This window comes from Physeter macrocephalus, unplaced genomic scaffold (assembly GCF_002837175.3).
Source record: "Physeter macrocephalus isolate SW-GA unplaced genomic scaffold, ASM283717v5 random_154, whole genome shotgun sequence".
Classification (NCBI taxonomy): domain Eukaryota; kingdom Metazoa; phylum Chordata; class Mammalia; order Artiodactyla; family Physeteridae; genus Physeter; species Physeter macrocephalus.
In genome coordinates, this window is record NW_021145440.1 from 27330 (window position 1) to 35053 (window position 7724).

Genomic DNA, 7724 nt, shown 5'->3' on the forward strand with positions numbered 1-7724 from the left:
GCAGAGAGGGGAGACGGGGGAGGATTGCAGCTTTAAAAGAGTGGCCCGGGGGACCTCCCTGGTGCTCCAGTAAGTAGGACTCCACGCTCCCAATTCAGGGGGCCCGGGTTCCATCCCTGGTCTGGGAACTAGATCTTGCATGCATGCCACAGTGAAGAGTCCACATGCCACAACTAAAGATCCCATGTGCTGCAACAAAGACCCGGCACAGCCAAAATAAATAAAATTAAAAAAAGAGTGGTCAGGGAAGGCCTGATTGAGAAGGGAGACTTTTTTTTTTTAACATCTTTATTAGAGTATAATTGCTTTACCATGGTGTGTTAGTTTCTGCTTTATAACAAAGTGAATCAGCTATACCTACACATATATCCCCATATCTCCTCGAGAAGGGAGACATTCAAATAAAAACCTGAGGGAGATGAGGGAGCCAGCCCTGTGATAACCCAGGAAAGTGTTCCAAATGGAGGGAACAGCAAGAGCAAAGGCCCTGAGACAGGAGTCTCCTTGGCTTGTTTCAAGAAAAACAAAGAGGCTATTAAGCCTGGGGTAGAGTGAGAGGGAGTGTAGTTGGCAATGAGGCTGAAGGGAAATCAGGGCCTGTAGGACACCGTGGACAATTTTTAAACTTTAGCTTTCACTCTGAGGGACATGGGGAGCCACGGGAAGTTTTTGAGCGCAGGAGTGACCCGTCAGACTTACATTTTAACAAACTGTGTCTGTTCTGTAGGAATAGACTGTAAGGGCAAGGCGGAGGCTGGGAGACCAGGGAGGAGGCTCTTGCAGCAACCCAGGTGAGAGACGATGGTGTGACCACCATCCCATTTAATCATCACAACTGTAGAATCATTACAATCGGGGTTTGTATTATGAGAAAATGTGTAAGGTACAGGGCTACCCTGGTGGCGCAGCGGTTGGGAGCCCGCCTGCCGGTGCAGGGGACGCGGGTTCGTGCCCCGGTCCGGGAAGATCCCACATGCCGCGGAGCGGCTGGGCCCGTGAGCCGTGGCCGCTGGGCCTGCGCGTCCGGAGCCCGTGCTCCGCAACGGGAGAGGCCACAGCAGTGAGAGGCCCGCGTACCGAAAAAAAAAAAAATGTGTAAGGTACAGAGGGCTTTGCGAGAAGGCATGGTTGAACTCTGTCTTCTGGGAAGATTTGTGAGATGGCTCTTGAGCAGGGGTGGGCAAACTATCCCACCTGCCACCTGTTCCTAAAATTTTATTGGAACACAGCACCATTCGTTTATGTATGAATATGCTTTCTACAGTGGCAGAGTTGAGTCATCATGACAGAAACTGTATGGCCCACAAAGCCTGAAATATTTCTATTTGGACCTTCACAGAAAAAAAAAAAATATTTACCAACCCTTGATCTTAAGTTGCGTTTCAAAGGTTGAATGGGAGTTTGCCAGCTGGATTAGGAAAGTAAGAAAGCCAGGTGGAAAGAGCCATATGGGCAAAGGCCAACATCATGAGATTGTGTGGATTGTTTGGGGAACGGCAAGAGGTCAAGTGTTGCTGGAACCTGGTATGTGAGCAGGTGAATGGGCAGGTGAGCCTCAGAGGCAAGGCACGAAGGGTCACGAGTGCCAGGCTGAGGGTGAGGACCTTGCCCTGCGGGCAATGGGAGGCCCGGAATGGTTACAGGCAGGGAAGTGACTAGAAAAAAAAAAAATCATTCTGCTGCAGTGGAAGAGGTGACTGAAGGGCACAGAGGCCACAAGGCAGCTGTGTAATGATTACAATAATGAGGTGGCTCTGATTTGAGGAGGGGGGCCATCGGGGCTTGTGCCTTCCTCAGGGAGGAAACGAGTGCAGGAGACCTTGAGCTGTGAGGCTGCAGCCACGTGTGCTCCCAGCCTAAGGGGGACAGCCAGTCCTGGCCAACAAATGCAGGATTTCCCCACTTGGGGGTCCCTCAGCCCAGCTCAGGGGCTCACAGGACAGACTGTGGGCTGAGGGGAGGCTGGTTCTCAGGGCCAGGGGGCCAGGGAAGCTTGGCCAAGAAGCTGGCCTGAGCCTGGGTCCTGAAGGACGGGGAGGGTTTGGAGAGGCTGCTGAGCAGACGGCATTTCAGACAAAGATGCAGGCCAAGTGCTGGTGATCATGCAGGATATGGCTTCTCAGGACGGGGTCCAACGGGGGGTTCATGAGGGTCAGAGCGTGCAAAGCCTTCATCCCTTTCTCTCTCTCCTGGGCTTCTCATCCTCACTTAAGCTTCTTCAGTCAGCAATTATGATTTATTCCCCCCTGCGCCGTGCAGCATGCGGGATCTTCCCCGACCAGGGATTGAACCCGTGTCCCCTGCAGTGGAAGCGCGGAGTCTTAACCACTGGCCCACCAGGGAAGTCCTCAGCCAGCAATTATGAAGTGCCTACTACTGTCTGCATGGCCTCACTCCTGGTGGTGTGGGGTCACACGAAAGATATCCATTCCTGTCCTTAAAGTTCACAATTGAATACAAAGTTGCCTCAAATACAGAGATAATTCTTTGTTGTGAAAAAGCAGTGGAATAAGGGCAAATCCGAGGCTTCCCTGGTGGTGCAGTGGTTGAGAATCCACCTGCCAGTGCAGGGGACACGGGTTTGAGCCCTGGTCCGGGAAGATCCCACATGCCACGGAGCAACTAAGCCCGTGCGCCACAACTACTGAGCCTGCGCTCTAGAGCCTGCGAGCCACAACTCCTGAAGCCCGTGCACCTAGAGCCCAGGCTGGGCAGCGAGAGAGACCACCGCAATGAGAGGCCTGTGCGCCGCAATGAAGAGTAGCCCCTGCTCGCCGCAACTAGAGAAAGCCCGTGCGCAGCAACGAAGACCCAACACAACCAAAAATAAATAAATAAAATAAGTAAAAAAATTTAAAAAAAGAAAAAGGCGAATCCGGTCTTCCTGAAGAAACCACGAAATGACAGCGGATGATGTTCCAGACTCTGTCAGGCAGGACTCACCGCAACTAGAGAAAGCCCGTGCGCAGCAACGAAGACCCAACACAACCAAAAATAAATAAATAAAATAAGCAAAAAAATTTAAAAAAAGAAAAAGGCGAATCCGGTCTTCCTGAAGAAACCACGAAATGACAGCGGATGATGTTCCAGACTCTGTCAGGCAGGATAGGCTAGGGAATGCTGCAGTAACGAACAACCCCACAGTCTCGTTGGCTTAACAGGAGTTAACATCTTTGTTCACACTGTACGTCTGATGTGGGAGGGTGGTGGGTGGGGCGTTCCGTTTATCAAAGTCACTCGGGAGCCCAGGCTGAGGGGGCTCCTGCTCCACACGGGGCTGGGGATGCGGTGAGTCAGGCCCTGGGTCTTAATGCCGCCGCTCAGAAGTGACACGTGAGTCTTCTGCTCACATTTCACGGGCCGAAGCGCATCACACGGCCATACCCAACCTCAAGGGAGCTGGGAAATGCAGTCCTACCAGGTGGCCAGAAGAAGAGGAACCAGGATAGTTGCAAATATCCCAAATAACTACACTGATTGACAAGGCAACGAGGTTCTGGTTTGGTCTGTGATGAAAGAAACCTCCCTGCTTAATCAACTGTAAATCATATTCCCAGTCAGTCCTCAGCCTAAAGTTTTCTAAAATGTATATAAATTAATTTAATATGGAATACCACCATAATTTTAGAGCTTTCTGGAAGAGAGGACTGAGTAAGAGGGACAGGGTTCTATGGGATTAAGAAGAAAGAGACCAGAATGAGTCAGGATTCTCTTGATGGTAAGCCACAGAAACCCGGCTCAAATTAGCACAGGCACACAGACAAAAAGACTGGCAAGTAACCAGAGAATCTCCCAGAATCCAAGAAAGAGCTGACCAGCCGAATGCTGGAGGGCCCTCACGGTGAGCCTTAAAACAGGCCCTCCACGGCCTCTGTCTTTCAGCACACCCATCTCACTCTCTTCTCCGGCTTCTTCTGCCCAGGAGTGAGGAACGTAGCCCCCGCACCACCTACAGCTCTCAGCGCTGGAAATGGACTGAGCTTGTTCCCTTAGTTCCTGGAAACGACTCTCACTGAGTCAGCTTGGGCTGTGTGCCCACCCCCGAGCCCATCAGCTCTGGCAGCTCCCACTCCAGCCGGGCATGCGCAGAGTTATCAGGAGAAAAGAGGGTGCTGGGCGCACAGCATCCTAGGGAGGCCCTTTCAGCCCTCGAGGAGGTGATTCCAGGATAGAGAAGACCAGCAGAGGCCAAGAGCAGAGAGGGGGTCCAAAGCCTTGGGTGATGACAGGGGCCAGGCACGGTGAGTGAGGTGGCAGGAGAGGAGGTGAGGTCCCGAAGAAAGAACATGGGCAGAGCCCACTGGACAGCCAAGCGTGTCTGAATTATCCTGGATGATCTACGTTCTGTCCTGGTGGTCCTCGTTTATGTCCCAGGGGCTCCCGAAACTCTGCTGCAAATCACACGTTTGTGAGCAGGCTGAATCGAATAGTCTCTGGGACGCAGTCGTCATCAAGGGTAATGGCAGGGACTCCCTGAGGATCCTGCCATTGGTGGTCAGGCAGGGCACGGCGGACAGCCAGCGAGTGGACACAGCCTCCACTATCAGGGCAGAAGGACCTTCTAGGAAATTAACCATACCCCCTCCCTTCCTCCCTCCCCCCCTCCCCCCCCTCCCTTCCTCCCTCCCTCCCTCCCCCCCTCCCCCTCCCTCCCTCCCCTCCTCCCCCTCCCTCCCTTCCCTTCCCAGCCACCCCACTGCCCCAGCCTAGGACACGGCCCAGCCCCAGCGGAGCAAGGGCAACTCCTCCATTCATCCAGCAAATAGTTACTGTGCCACAGCTGCATGACGGCCGGGGCTAGGCACTGGGGACACAAAAATGAAAAGATGTAGTCCTAGTCCTTAAAGAACTTGCGGATTAAGAGGAGAAGACAGCCACAAAAACACGAAACACGAACTCGGAGGGAAAAGTGCCATCGTGCAGGGGGCCATCCCTACTGTGAGGGCAGGAGCCTGGGTCCGCCCGGGGCTTATTCGGGAAGCTCGCTGAAGAACGTGACCTGGGCGCTGGGTACTGAAGGACAAGCTGCAACTGGGGAGGGAGTTTCCGGTCGAGGGGTCTACAAGAGCCAAAGCGTGGCGGTGTGGAAGAGCCCAGAGGGAGGGGTGAGAGCTGGGCGGTCAGAGGAGGCAGAGGCCAGACCTAGAAGGTCTGTGGAGAGAGTCTCAACTTTGTTCTGAAGGCAGTGGGGAGCCATGGAAGTTTCTGAGCCCAGGAGTGTCCGGGTCCAATTTAGGTTTTAGAAAGCTCTCTCTACTTTCCCCCTGGAGGCTGGATTAGACGGTGCTGGAGGCAGGGAGACCAGGCAGGAGGCCGTTGCCGTGTCCAGGAGGAGAGAAGCTGTGATTTGAACTGAGACCGTGGCTGAGCGAAGCGAGCGAGCACGGAGGGAAGCTAAGGAGACCACGGGGACCTGGTGACGGGTTAGCTGTGGGATTGAGGGACGGGGGTGAGGCGAGGATGGTGGCCTGGTTTCTCTCTAGGGTGACTGATTGGAAGGTGGTGTCACCAACCCATCTGCGAAATGTGCGGGGAGCGGGGGTGCAGGCTGGGAGGGTGGTGCTGCGTGGCGCTGTCACTGTGCTGGGTTGGACGTACGGTGCGGGGGGGGGGGGTGAGGGGAGGGGGAGAGCCACACCTACTGTGCAGCTGTTTGAGAAGATCTGGCCCCTGAGACACAGAGGCGAGCCGGTGAGACATTAGGGAGTCATCAGCATCAGATGCCACCTGGGAAAAGAGACGCGGGCAAAGGCCGAAGCTCTGAGCGTCACTGATGACTGAGAGGTCAAGGGGAACCAGAGATGGAGACTGAAAAAGGAGGAGGGAAGCCCACGCCTTGGAACCCAGGGGCCAGAGTGTATCAGAAGGAGGAGGGGAGGGAGCAACAAGGTTCAGGGCTGTCCAAGGACAAGACAGATTAGGACGGAACGTGGACCCCGGCTTTAGCAACAGAGAGGTCGCGCGGACCTCGGCAAGAGTCCCTTCAGAGGACTGTGGGGGCCGGAGCGAGGCTGGGAGGGGAGGGGGCGGGGAGGGCTCAGAGGCAGTGAGTGGAGATGACGCGAGCGTCTGGCCATAAAAGGGAAGAAAAGGCAAAGGTGGGGTGGGTGGAGGAGTGAAATGTAGGGGGGTGGGAGTTACAGATGGCAGCCGCTTGGGGAAATTTCGGGGCTGAGAGGACAGGAGCCGGAGGGTGAGTCTGAGGGTCCAGGAAAGAGGAGAGGGAGGTAGCTTTGGGGCCGGAGGAGGGACAGCTTGTGCCGGGACTGAGAGGGAGGGGGTCAACAGTGCGGGGAGCTGAGGCCGGGCCTCGCAGGTGGGGGAGAGGACGAGGCCAGCGAGAATGGGGGTTGGAGAAGGGCGGCGGTCATGGGGGGCCCCGAGTGCCTGGCCGTGGCTGGAGGATGACTTCGCGGTGGAGTCCTGTTGCTGTGGGTGTCGTGTTCACGGTGGTAGTTTCTCTCCGAAGCCCAGAGCAGCTGGGGGGTGGGGGGTGGGCAGAAGGGCAGCAGACAAACGAGGTGCCCAAGGTTATGGGTTTACAGGCTCGGGGTACGGAAGGGACTCAGACTGGGAGTGGCAGATTTCCAAGTATACTGAAGCTGTCAGGAGGAAAAAAGTTTTTAGAGGGAAAATATGATGGAGGAGTGGGAGAAAAAAGGGCATCTGTGCAGCTCTAAGTCTCGGGGCCCTGAAGTGTCAGTTTGCCGAGTACATGAATAGACAATTCACAGAGAAGAAACTCAACTGATGAACAAAAGTATGGGAATGTATCCAAGCCTATTCATATTCAGAGAAATGTAAATTTAAACAAGACAATGTTATTTGCCTAGAAAATTAGCAGAACTTAAAAAGTGGGAACAGGGACCTCCCCGGTGGTCCAGTGGTTAAGACTCCGTGCTTCCACTGCAGGGGACATGCGTTCGATCCCTGGTTGGGGAACTAAGATCCCACATGCCATGCGGCGTGGCCATAAAAAAAAAAAAAAGAGGGAACACCCAAGGCTGGTGAAGTGGCAGTGAAATGCTCATATTCACACAGAGGTCGTGAGGGCCTTTATTCACTGGGGTGTCCTGAGCAAATGGCATTGCCTCTCCGAGCCTCAGTTTCCTCATCTGCACAGTGGGGACAAGAAAGACACTCATCTCACAGCGTTTTGTGAGATAAAAGTTTCACAAGGGAAGTGTCTCATAAACGGGACGACAGTAGTTACTACGATTGTCTGGATTTGTTCAAACTCATTTTTCTCCCTGCTGGACAATCTCTAGCCCAGACCCAGGACCCTTGCAGACAGCAGCCCAGTGCAGGGGTACCCTCTGCCAGCCCCTCCCTAGTTTGCCTTATGATTTAAAAGTAGGAAGGAAGAAGAGGAGGAGGAGGGTACAGGATTCCGCCACGGGAGGAATGGCCCACGTGACAGGGGACATCTCTCTCCAACAAAGTCCATGGTTACGCCTGGCCCTGGGCGGTGGGAGAGAGCATGGCCCTTGAGTCAGACCACCTGAGTTCAAGTCCTCCTCTTCTGGGGACTAGCTGTGTGATATTGGGCAAGTTTCCGCACCTCTCAGAGTCTCAATTTCCTCACCTGCAACATCTAACTCTTTTTTTTTTTTTTTTTTTGCGGTACTTGGGCCTCTCACTGTTGTGGCCTCTCCCGTTGCGGAGCGCAGGCTCCGGACGCGCAGGCCCAGCGGCCATGGCTCACGGGCCCAGCCGCTCCGCGG

At 54.5% G+C, this 7724-nt stretch overlaps 1 protein-coding gene across 2 annotated transcripts in view; it reads right to left on the minus strand.

Moving 5' to 3' along the window:
• LOC114484905 (85/88 kDa calcium-independent phospholipase A2-like) overlaps window positions 1-7724 on the minus strand; it is a 35687-nt gene that overhangs the window by 25876 nt on the left and 2087 nt on the right. The gene's annotated exons all lie outside the window — the stretch shown is intronic.